Below are 12,745 nucleotides of genomic sequence, written 5' to 3'. Positions count from 1 at the left end.
AACGTACACTAACTGATCACAAATACTGTCTAGTTGCAAGCACCAACAGTGTGGTGGTTCTTGCGTAATGCATGCCACGTAACAGTAAAAAAAAAACATGGCAAAAGTCCAGGCTGGTGTGACCACTACTTAATTAATAATTAACTACTAGAAGTAAATGTGTATCTTTCACACACAGCATACTTTCCCATTCAGTGAACTGACGTTTCTGCCAGGTGAATTTTATTTTTCATTTGGGCTGACCGTTCTTTTAGCTGAAAAAGCAGAAAAGCATAGATTTCAGGTATATCCTATATACTCATAGGACAGACTCAAAAATCATAAATGCTATGGATAAACTGTAGATGTGTCTCTACATTTTTGTTTTCGTATGTTTATTGGCTCAGGGTTGCACAATAACATAGATGCATATGGAGTCAAGCATATGCAAGACTGGTTTTTTATTTGGATTTTAAAATGTGGAATGGTTCCACAGTTTTGAGGTAGCCACTCTAAAGACCCTATCTCCTATGGACCAGAGCCTAGATTGGGTATCAGAAGATGAGACACTGTGTACAGGTGAGTATGAGAAAAGAAGGCTAGACTAGTAGGTGGGGACAAGACCAAGCAGAGACTTTAAGAGCATAATATGTCTTTTTGCACTGTATTCTGAAACAAACAGAGAACTGCACTTGAGATGAAGGAAAGCTGTATTAGTAGTGTTTTAATGAGAATAACATGACAGAGTGGTGTCTACAGTTACTTCAAGGATTCTTACGAGAGTTTATCTAGATATAATGTCAGCGATAATCAGTGAGAGGTGCTTTATTTTCAAAAAGTTGGCTGTAATCAATATGGCCTCAGATTTGTTAATGTTGAGCCTCAGAAAGTTTGTATTCATCCAGGTCTTTATATCTGTCAGGCAGTCAACCAGTGCATGAGGATGCAGTCTGTGTGAGGATTAGTGTATACGTAAATCTGAACATCATTAGAATAACATGGAACTCCAGACCCTGTAATCTGATGATACTGACAAGGTAGAGTATGTCTTTAATAAACTGAGCCTTGGGGAACACCATAAGAGAATGTCAAGACAAATCTGACCTAAATTTATCAATAAAAACAAATTGCTGACTGTCAGAAATAAAATATTAGATCCAGGAGTGGACAGTACCCATAAGTCCCATAATTTTTGTGAGTTGGAGCAGAAGTATATCGTGGCATACTATGTCAAAAGAAGCAGCTCAGCAAAATATGTTCAGCAGCCCAGGATTAGCTGCACCCAACGAGTTGCTTGAAACTCTGACAAGAACAGTTTCAGTATTATGGCCGAAACTTTTCAAACAGGGCGTTTGAGGCCAAGGGTTCTTTGGGCTAAGCGGCTACCACATGCTCGCATAGGGAGCTTGCCCAGAAAAGGCTGGTTGGAAATAGGCTTGTAATTACTGAGCTCCTCTGGGTCAAGCCCTGGTCAAGCCCTTTTATAGAGCTGGATTGCAGCCAGTTTCAAGTTGGTGGGAACAGAGCCAGAACTAAGAGAGAAGCATTACTTATGTGTGGGCATGGTGAAAGAAGACATGTTTTAATTAGAGGAGTAAGCATAGAATAGCATACCTAGAGCCTTAACCGTTGAGCCACCACTGCCCAAAAAAATAAAGGCTGCTTCAGATGGAAAGTGGTAGCTCTGGATGCCAACTTCGCAACAGAAGTTCCTGCAGAAGAATAAATGTTGAGAGTCAACCACTACCAGTAGGAGAGGGTGAAAAAGGTCTCGGTTGCAGATTTGTGGTAAGCCTATTTAATCTTTTTTTAGGTAAGAAATTTCATTTCATTTGTATATCGGCCAAAAAACAAAAGTGACATTTCTGACCATTTCTTATCGAAAATTTTCCCAGACTTCTGTTTTGGCGTATCTTGAGTGATAACTTTTACTAGCATACGCCGATGTAAACGTGTAGTTCCTATGCTAAATGTGTGAAGTTTGGCAGGTTAGGTAATATAATCAGAGTAAATGTCACTGGACATCATGGCAATGTAAGGTCATATAGGGACAATTAAATCATTATATCGCACAAGCCTAGTTTCAGGATTGTAAACTTCTCAAGCATGTTCATTAAGGCAGGAAGGCTAGTGGTTAAGTTTCTTGGTACGAAGGAACAAGCAAATCAAACAGTATAGCCTTATGATCAGAGATTGCAAAATCCATGCCACAGAGGTTAAGAGGTCAAATACCTGGTTAGCAAATCGAAAATTAATGCAGTGCAGAAGTTTCTGGAAATCGACAATCAAAACACATTTAGTTGTATCAAAATGAACACCAGCATAGTCTATAGGATGTAGTTTATCCACACGTACTGTGTTACGTTAGATGACAAGTACAAACTAACAACACTTCACCAGGCCAGTATTTCCCGACAGTGTAGCGGGCCAGATAACCTGACCCAAGAGTCAGTTTATCAGATTTAGAGTCAGTTTAGTCAGATTTTTCTTGCACATCCCAAAAATAATGAGCCAAGTACACACCCCTCGATTCCTTGTTCTCAACACAGTGGAAACTTTCTATTTAAAGGCTAATTATCAAGAGCTGGCCTGATGTGACATGGAATAGAACTAAAGTGGACTGGCTGCAGGTCCCTGATAACTGTGTTATTTCTGCGACAGAAATTGTTAGAAATTTTCCACCCACCTTCAGTTGAGAGTGAAACCACAGAACCATTTATCTATTAGTCATACAAACACCCACCAACCAGACCCCACTGCATAAGATCCCACAATGTATATATGACATACCATCTTCAAGGTCACCTACTGCTGAATGTCTTGCAGATATTCTCATAAAATGGCCAATAAGTTTAAACAGTTCAAAACTGAGAGTCAAACCTTAATATCACTGGTCTTTGTCAACATTTGGAACTTTAAGATGAAATGATCTTGATCATTCAAATAACTTGGTGTTGGCAAATGAGGTCACGGGTGCTGTGATTCTGCTGAGACAGAAGCAGCTGATCAATTTCCTTTTACGTCAGTGCATGTGTGTGCAGCCACTTGGCCAAACAGTCTATTCATTAGGCACAGACTCAGGCACATTAATTCTTTCCATTGACTTTGCCACTTTAAAATAATCTTAAATCTTTGACTAATTAATAAAATTTGAACTCCATTAAATACATAGGACTGTGTGGGTTCCTGAGAATTGAGTTTCAGTACAAAAAATGGAAAAACACAATTACTTCTTTTTTTATGTCTAGATCCTCTGCCATTTCCCAAGCTGAGAGCTTCAGCTATCATAGTTTCATATTCATGTTCACAAGCTGACAGCTTCGGCTATCATAGTTTCATATTCATGTTCACAAGCTGAGAGCTTCGGCTATCATAGTTTCATATTCACGTTCACAAACTGAGAGCTTCAGCTATCATAGTTTCATATTCACGTTCACAAACTGAGAGCTTCAGCTATCATAGTTTCATATTCACGTTCACAAACTGAGAGCTTCAGCTATCAGCTTCTGTAATGGTCTAATAGGAAAACAATTACAGGAAGGCTTTATGCAAATCATTCTGGGGATCCAGCTGATTATCAGGACATGGCAGTTTTGCTTCAAGTTATAATCAGTAACAATGGAACAAGAAGAAAAAAATTAGTATCGTACTATGCTGAGGGCATTCTGTCTTGCTACATTCTTTCCTGGCTGGAATTTCCGTTTTGTCTATTTTCCATAGACCATGAAATAAATGGTTCTTGTGGAAAATGGAAAAAGGAAATCTAACATTTATCCAGATGCTGTACTTAGTGTTTCATATTCACGTTTACTATTTTTTCATTGATTTTCTTACTCATTCTTTTAAAAGCCTACATGAACTACCTTAGGCGCTATACTTTTTCATTCACTCAACTTCGGAAGCACTTCATCCTCAGGGCCACAATGCCTCCGAAGCATATCCAGGGATACACAGGGATAGATGGGACACTATTCCAGCACAGGAAATCTCTCTCTCTCACGCACACATGCACAGGGGAAAACAAGAGGACCCACGCCAACTCAGGGAGAACATGTGAAACTCCAACACAGACACTAACCTCGAGCTCAGGACTGAAACGGAGAGCTAAAGTCGTGAGGCAGCAATTCTACACGCTACACTACCATAATTTTCACTAATCTTTTAACAACTTTGTTATTTAGTATGACAAGGCCATTTAAGATCAACTGTTTATTATGTTGTTTTAAACTGAAAGAAAAATTATTATTTATTTTCTCTTGTTTCTCTCTGAACAGTTCACACTTTTTTAGGGTCTAATATTTGCATTCAAAATTGCTCCTTACTAGAGATACAGGACATACATATGGTATAGAAGCCGCTATAGCTTACCTGCTATTAATGGAAGCTATAAAATTGTGTTCACAATTCACTGTAGATTTATGAAACTGTAGATTTATTTGAGGGAGCCCCATCACTCCTACAAAACCCTGCAGGACCAGCAATGAACAATACTGAAAAAACTGGCCTGCTGCCCACTTTAATAAATAATCTCAAAATAATTTGACAAACAAAGGAGGATAAATGAAACAAATGGTACTTGTCATTTGCACTATTGTCAGGAGGTCCCAAATTCGATGATGCTATAACCGTCTACTGCCAGATGTCAAAGAGAGAGTACAGCTGGCCCTGTCCTCTGAGTGGGAAGCTTGGCAATCCCTATCAATCAGCTTAACACTAGACAAACAAGGCTTGTGGAAAAGGACGAAGGCAGCAAGCACTCTTGTCTAAGCACATTCAGCAAACCTATGACGTTGCAGGAACAACAGGTTGAAAAGATACTGTGTTTGGCAACTTTTTGGAACTTGCTGATTCACAATTGATTGATGGTATGCTACAAAGCCTTGCATCCAGTGTTACCAAGATAGACTCTGCATCCCCCGAGACCCTGACCAGGATAAAGTGGGTACTGAAAGTGAGTGAGTGAATGACCGTGAGGTGCTCCACAAAGCTCATGTCACCATTGTTAAATTGGCAAAAATCTTTCCAGACAGAAGCAATGCCTGCAAGAGGTGTAAATCTCCTGGTGACCACTTGCATATGTTGTTCTGGCCGAAAATATTTGATATACTTAAGCAAGCCCGCAACTTTGATTGAGACATCTATCCCATAACAGCCTTTTCCAGTATTGCCCCAAAACCAAGTATTTGTGGGGCCTATGGAAACCATTCACAAGGTCAATGTTATTTTGACTTTATGTCGTTCTGACAGCTAAAGGCTTTTCTGAATTGAAATATGTTTCTCTTTTGCACATATCACATCCAGAAGTAAAGTTATCCCCAAAAATGAAAAGAAAGAAAATTGCATTTAAGGATTTCATTCCAATTCCACTGAAAGACACCCCACCTATCTCAACATTTATGACCTAATCTCCTATGGGGAAAAAAACCCCATTAGTTACTAGTTTAATCCACTAGTTTAAAGACTTATAAAAGTTTACAATGGGAAATGAGCTATCACTTTGATTATCAGCATCATATCAGTCTCTGTCAAATCACCTGGTGTAAGAGTCTCTCACGGGCTCTCATCATCGTTTCTTCACTTGGTTGATTTCTAACTGCTCTATCATTGGTGGGGAAATACTCAATAGTTAATTGAGTCATTTCTGTTGGCTAAATTTCTTGTAATTACTATCTTTTTAGGCCATTTAAAGATTTTAAACCTTTGTCCTCTGTCATCTGTAAGCACTCTTCTCTGTTTTGATGAAGATCTGCCAGAGGAGGTACATCGCAGCCATTTGACAGCCAGTACCAGATTACAACCTGAAATGACATTTAACGACCAAGGTTTTTGACAACTTACACAGACTGATAGTTTTTACCACTGCATCTGTTAAACAGGCTCCTTACATGTTATCTCTGCCGGCAGACTCCAAGGTAAGGTTAGATAATAACCTAAATTATATCCTTTCCATGTCATTTTGGTAAAATATATTCATGTTTTCTTTAGGCAGAGGTGTCAAAGTATATTCTTGGCAGAAAAACTCAATTTTGATTGATGCGTCATCTTTTTTTGTTTGCTTTCTTCAATTCATCTCTAGCGACTTCCAATGGCTTTTTCCAGGCTGTCTCACATATACCAACTGCAATACAGTGTGTTCTTGCCTTCACCACCCTAATGGCCAAACATGCCATCCTTCTAAAAGGGAAACATGCCTCCCCTCCACACCATAGGTGGATCCATGGAATTTTACTAGGTATAAAGCTTGAAAAGTTACAGTTCTCCTAGAAAGGATGCTTGAAATCCTTCCACAAGGTCTGGATCCCCATTCTAGATGTTATTAACCATCTTACTGTCTCACCTGTACGGTACGGCAATGCTTAACGGAAGTCTTTTAGACAGAGACTTTTTTTTTTCATTTCATTTATTTAGCATTAGTTTGTTTATTTATTTACTCATTTCTTAGTTATTTATGCACGGTAGTTTGCTAGACAAACTGGGAAAGGGCAGAGAAATTGCGATAGATAGAAGGGGATATACATACAAATGCAAAAACATACCTGTCTGTGTCTGAATTGCCAAATGTAAATGTCCTATCCTTACGAAATGCAAGAAAATATTTATTTAAAAAATTAAATTGTTTAAAGTAAAAATATTTAACATTGTAAAATGATAAAATAAAATTTATTTTAACATTTTATAATTTCAAAGACAGAAAATTTTAACATCAATCAGCTGCTTTCATTCAGTTTGAAATTACATTTATTTTAAAAAGATATCACGATATTCATGATATCTCAAAAAAAAAAAAAAAAAACATTGTGACATATCACGATATCAATATTATATTGTTGTATTGCTCAGCCCTTATTATTGTCACATAGTTCTGGTCCATTATAATGGTTAAGTAAGCCTGAAAGAACAGTGACCTTTATGGACAGTATATGGACCCTTCTGTGTACTGTTTTAAGTGATATATGCATCTATGTAAAAGCACTGGTCGAGTAAACATTTAAACAGAGGTTTTCTGTGCATGTACTGTATGTGAGTGTGTGACTCATGGCCAGAACGCCTCTCTTGAAGCAAAAAAGTGCATTTCCCTCTCAATGTGCGTCATCAGCCTTTCCTCCACGCCTAACACTGTGGTATGCAATAACACAGCAACCACTTCAGCACTGCCTGCCAAATGTGCTCTTTATTCTCTAGCACGTATTTCCATGTAGTCATCCCCTCGCGAAAGTGAACCCACAGCGATCTGCATGATTGCAGACAACCACACAATGAGATCTGGGACTCGATTTGTGCTCTAGGCTCTTGATCAACAACAACAAAAAATCATTCTACCACAAGTATATTTATGCCATAGGATAAAGCAGTTAGTGGAGATGGATGAATGAATAAAAGCTTCAGAAAAAAATATTACAGAAGCTAGAAATGGGGGTGATACCGATATGATGATACACCGATAGATTGGAGTATCTCTGGTGTACATGAGCATTTGAGTAAAAAAATCATCCCAAATATTTAGATGATTAAACCTTTAAATGTGAGAACCTGCTTCATCTTGATTGAGACAACACCAGATGTCTCAACCACCCACCAATTTCCAGGCAGTTGAATGAGTATCTGTGTAAACATGTTTCAATGACGACTTTTCCACAGATTTCAAAACAAAACAATGTCTTTGAACTCATTCTTTAATCTCATTCAGACAAACAATAGGCCACAGATGAAATTCTAGCATCAGGAAAAAACAAAGAATCAACATAACCTGCGTATTTAAAATATAAAATCTAAAAAAAAACACTATATAAACATCAGTCTTTTAAACAACAGCACATGTTGAGTCTACAGAACGTGACTACATTAGGTAGCTACAATTAAAGTTACAATTTCCCCGCAACAATTTAAGCAAATTAAACACATTAGGTTTTACATGGCTTTACTGGTCAGTAATAAATTTGGTATCCTAGCATATTTACCTTTAAACCAACATTTGCTGAGTATTAGCAGGCAAGTGAGCTGATGCTGATTTAGTTTCAAAAACACAGGCACACAGGGTAAAGCCAGATTAAGGTATTTGGAGCACCTCATCTAGGACTAGGTCAGTTTTAATAATTAGCTCACAAACACATATATCACATTACAAGCATACGCACACTCAGGAGCCATTAATTTAGTTAGCAGACATCATTCTGCACTGCCACAGATGTCACTATTTTTACTTCGTTCTTGTTTATGTACTCATGAAAAATGGAAGATCATGTATTGTGGGCACTGCTACATTTACAAGACAACAGTTCGCAAGTGATAAATGCCATGTTGTATAAGCAGTACAGTGATCCTGGGATTTTGACAGTGTGTAGGCACCACTAAGTGTTCATTTAATAATATCCAAAGTAGGCTTGTGTAGTGCATCATTGGATATTGTGGCAGTGTAATATCAAGTAGGGAGGATATTACAATGCCACAATATCCAATGATGCGCTAATATCATACCTTTAGTAAAGTCCTACTTCTTGTTTGCCAAATATGAAAACAAACACTATTATTAGCTAATACAGTCACAAGTATTAGATCACTGATAGGAGACTGGATAGGCAAGGGGAGTAGTCAGGTATGATGTAGTCTGGAAAGCCAGACTGCTGGTATTCGCCAGCGCGTCTAGTCCCTTTTTCAGTAAACTTTAGGTGTGATGCTTCTTGTCAGTATCCAAGAACCACAAATGTTCTCAGAAAGAGAACATCTAATCAAAGGTTGCAGACGTCCACAACAAACAAGCGAGGATATCCTACTTATACACCACTCACTGTTTCAAACCAAACTCTCAAAATGGGATGACAAACCTTTTTTTCAATCCAATGACTGTATATTATTCAGAAATACTCAATTTGTGAGTGTTCCAAAGCTTATTTTCCCATCAGAAATGACACACATAAGTGAGGAGTGCCAATTACATTGGAACTTTCAAGATCCTATAAACTAGAAAGTTCCTAGATTGGAACTTTGTAGCCAAAAGTGTATAAAAAATATCAGACACTCAATGGCCCAAGTGTAGAGCATCTGAAGATGAGACTAGGCATGATGAAATTGCAAGACTACAAAATTATCTAAAGTGAGAAACCAAAAAAATACTTTACCAATACAATTTTTTGTCATCCCAACAAATTAACAGTAATTTACTAGTTTAACATATATAGCTATCTAATAAACCAACCATAGGTGTCATGCTTCATTACAAGTTAACCTTTGCTAGCTACCTTGCTAAAAAGCTGGTTGATGCACAGACTAGTGAGGACAAATCAGCATAAAGTGTCTTAATAAGGTGTCTGAAGCTGATCAGCTTCAATGCACCATGAAAACTGTACTGGGGATAAACTCTGTTCTTCCAAAAGATATTCCCTCAATTGTAGCTTTGATGATGGTGCTGGAGAGAGCTGCAAGTTCAAAACCTTCCATAGATGTGAGAAGTGTGAAGACAGAAGACTGCATATGATTTAAAATATTTTCATACTAATCAAACCATTCACTGACCTCTCATGCCCTGTGGATGTGGGCAGGTCATCCTGGAAGAGACGAGTCCCATCATGATAGAAAAGTTTCATCATGGGATTAAGGTGATCAGCCAGAATAACTTTGTATTGATTTGCAGTGACTCTTCCCTCTAAGGCTGCGGTTGTCCAATGACGAAAGTGGGAAACAGAGACACCCAGACTTTGATTCTTTCATTTTTATTTTCCTCAAGCTAAATAATTTGTTAAATGAAAAAAATTATTTCCTGTTTTAATAAGTGGATTGGCTACACTATATTGCCCCTAGGTGTAAGTGTGTGAATTTGCATGTAAGTGGTGTCTGGCAATAGACTGGTCTCTCATCCAGTGCTCCCTGGATGGGGTCCAGATCCACTGTAACTCTGACCAGAATAAAGTGGACACTGAATGAATGAATGAATGAACTGAATTCAATGATTATTCATATATTCAAATGAATATGAAATGAATCTTACATCTGAAGTTGACTGACAGATCAGACCCTTAATATTAAAATATTAATACCACATCCTGGCGCTGGTTTTCTGCAAAAATACTAAGTCACATTTAAGGACGTTATATGAAACACACCAGGTTTATTTATTAAATAGTTTTCCATGCATTAAGTCATGAACTCTCTATAGCTGCCAAGGTCTTAAACAAATTACTTTCCCATTAACTTCATAATGAAATGATAAGCACTGTGTCATAAGAGGGCAAAAGAGAAAAAAAGACCAGGTAAGGGGTGCTTTTACAGTGAAGTAGGTTTACTGTTTCCAGACAGGGCAGCTACGTCTTGATGTGTGTCCCAGCGGTGAAATCTCTGATCTTTCAGTCCATCACATAGTTAGCCCACGAGGGTGGTAGTGTCACGGAAAGCTCGTCTTGGCACGAAGATGTTTTACTCACTGAACACAAGCTTAAGTTACGAACACAAGCTCTTAAGTCTTTTCTAGTGTTTCCCACTTAGCTTTTTGTTGCTCTGGAAGATTATGCTATGCTTAGTGGACTTTAAGGAGTCAAACGCTGTCCACTTTATTAGGAACACCTGCTCATCCTTGCCATTATCTAATCAGTCAATCATGTGGCAGCATTGCAGTGCATAAAATCATGCAGATACAGGTCAAGAGCTTCAGTTCATGCTGAGAATGAAGAAAAAGTGTGATCTCTGTGACTTTGATCGTGGCATGGATGTTGGTAAGAACACAAGTCTTTTCTAGTGTTTCCCCACTTAGCTTTTGTTGCTCTGGAAGATTATTCAATGCTTAGTGGACTTTAAGGGGTAAAAAACATCATGTGACAAAAACACATTAAAAGGATGGATACAACCATCCATTGTCTGTACTACTTACCCTACACTGGGTTGTGGGGAGCCTGGAGCCTACCCTGGATAGGATACTAACCCACAATCACAACGCATGTCTTTGGACTGGGGAAAGAAACCGAGGACTTGGAGGAAGTCCGCCGAATCACAGGGAGAGTGCACCGGTTCAGCCCACACTGACCCCGGAGGTGCGAGGCGAGCGCGCTAACCACTAAGCCACCGCGCCCACACGACTGGAGGCGTATTCGTCTACGTATATGTCCACAGAGGACAACATTAGCTCGTGACCGGGGCTGACCCACTCCGTGACACAGTTATGCAACGCGCGTGTTTAAACAATGTGGGTTAAAGACGCGCTCCTAAGAGTACACACAGTGTATAATGTAATGCGAGCAATAACTGGAAATCACAAGATTTTATTTATTTATTTATTTATTTTGTAAGGAGAAACATCATAAGAGAATTGTGCCCTTACAAGGAAATTTTCCAGTCTACACATCTGACACATTGCGGTCAATGAAATGTCAGTGTTATACAAGCACTCAGGAGAAAACACTCCATACACTCCAGAAAGCGACATAAAAACACAGCCTACCTGTCAGTCCAACCTTTTTTCCCCCCAAGGCGAACTTCTGTACAGTAAGGTTCCTGGGCTTCTCGGTTCTGCCTCCAGTATCGCCTGACACACTGCACTTACTTTGGTTCAGTGTTTCCTCACACTGTTGCCCTGAATCTCCAGCGCGAGCAATGACCTCAATTCAAACTCCACCAGCCAAGTCTCTCCTCGACCAATCAGACTGGCTCAGAAAATTGCGTTTCCAATGAAAGTAGGCGGGCACAAAGATGCTTATGTGACTATTGGCTGAAAGTGCCGTCAGTCTCTTTATATAAGGCAGGCCTATGCCTCACGTGGAAACCCATGGCCAGTGACGGAGTGCTGCTCGCGTGGGCGAATCAGTAATGAGGAGCTGAGAGAGTGAATGAAGCGGCGGCGGGGGAAGAGAGCGGTTGGTCCAGAGAAGCCCAACACAACGTGTGTTATACAAACAGTTATACAATGTGTGTAAGCGTGTGTAAAGTCAATGTGGTCGACTTAAGCTAAAACCTCATGGCGAACAGTCATATGTTCATTGCGAAATAGTTTTCTCTTTTCAGGCAAGGACATCCTTGACTTAGGTAATGAATATTACGCCATTGCAGGGGCCATTTAGCACTAGGCAAAGGTAGGCAACCACCTTGGGCCCCTAGAAGCCAAGGGCCCCCAAAAAATGCAAATTATATATATATATATATATATATATATATATATATATATATATATATATATATATATATATATATATACACACACACACACACATTCTAAATTATGTATGTGTATTGCCTAGGGCCCCCAAATCACTTAATCGACCCCTGTGCCATTGTCGATAACATCAACATATTGTTATAAGAATTTATGTACTATTTATTATAAGATATTATTTGTTATCGCAATCCGACCCAAATATACAGATACCCTTGAAAAGTTTTCTTCTTCACTTATGACATTAGGTTTGATATTCTAACAGAGGTTTTCACAGTGGGGTCTGCCATTTTTATATTATTTTTAATCATCTAATGTGTGATCACTATTAATTAATATTTATATAGCTGTTAACAGCCTCCTCCACTCTTCTGGCAAAGGCTTTACACTAGATTTTGGACCATGTTTGTAGGAATTTGTCAGCCACAGGAGCACAAGAGGTTGGGCACTGATGTCGGGCAAGGAGGTTTGGCGCGAACTTGGTGTCCATCCAACTTGAAATTCATCCCAAAGGTGTTCGGTGGGGTTGAGGTCAGGGCTCTGTGCAGGCACTCGAGTTCTTCCACACCAGCCTTGGTAACCCATATCTTTATGAACCACACTTTGTGCACATTGTCATGCTGAAATATGTTT

The 12,745-nt window shown here is 39.0% G+C and overlaps 1 protein-coding gene across 7 annotated transcripts in view; it reads right to left on the bottom strand.

The window, feature by feature from the left end:
• Nucleotides 1–11,788, bottom strand: part of per2 (period circadian clock 2) — a 66,046-nt gene extending 54,258 nt beyond the window's left edge. For 2 of the 7 annotated variants that reach the window (XM_053227402.1, XM_034314677.2), the window contains exons 1-2: nucleotides 11,405–11,786; nucleotides 1,594–1,691 (exon numbers count right to left, since the gene is read on the bottom strand). The gene's annotated coding sequence lies outside the window, so the exon portion shown is untranslated. Of the gene's footprint in view, nucleotides 1–1,593; nucleotides 1,692–11,404 lie in introns of all 7 variants that reach the window. The other 5 variants (XR_008300634.1, XR_004580315.2, XM_053227401.1 and 2 more) reach the window with 3 other exon arrangements.
• Between the last annotated feature and the right edge of the window lie 957 nt (nucleotides 11,789–12,745).

Source organism: Pangasianodon hypophthalmus, chromosome 21 (assembly GCF_027358585.1).
Source record: "Pangasianodon hypophthalmus isolate fPanHyp1 chromosome 21, fPanHyp1.pri, whole genome shotgun sequence".
NCBI classification, from domain to species: Eukaryota; Metazoa; Chordata; class Actinopteri; order Siluriformes; family Pangasiidae; genus Pangasianodon; species Pangasianodon hypophthalmus.
The sequence above is the reverse complement of the archived record's forward strand: the minus strand, read 5'-3'. Positions and strand labels throughout refer to the sequence as shown.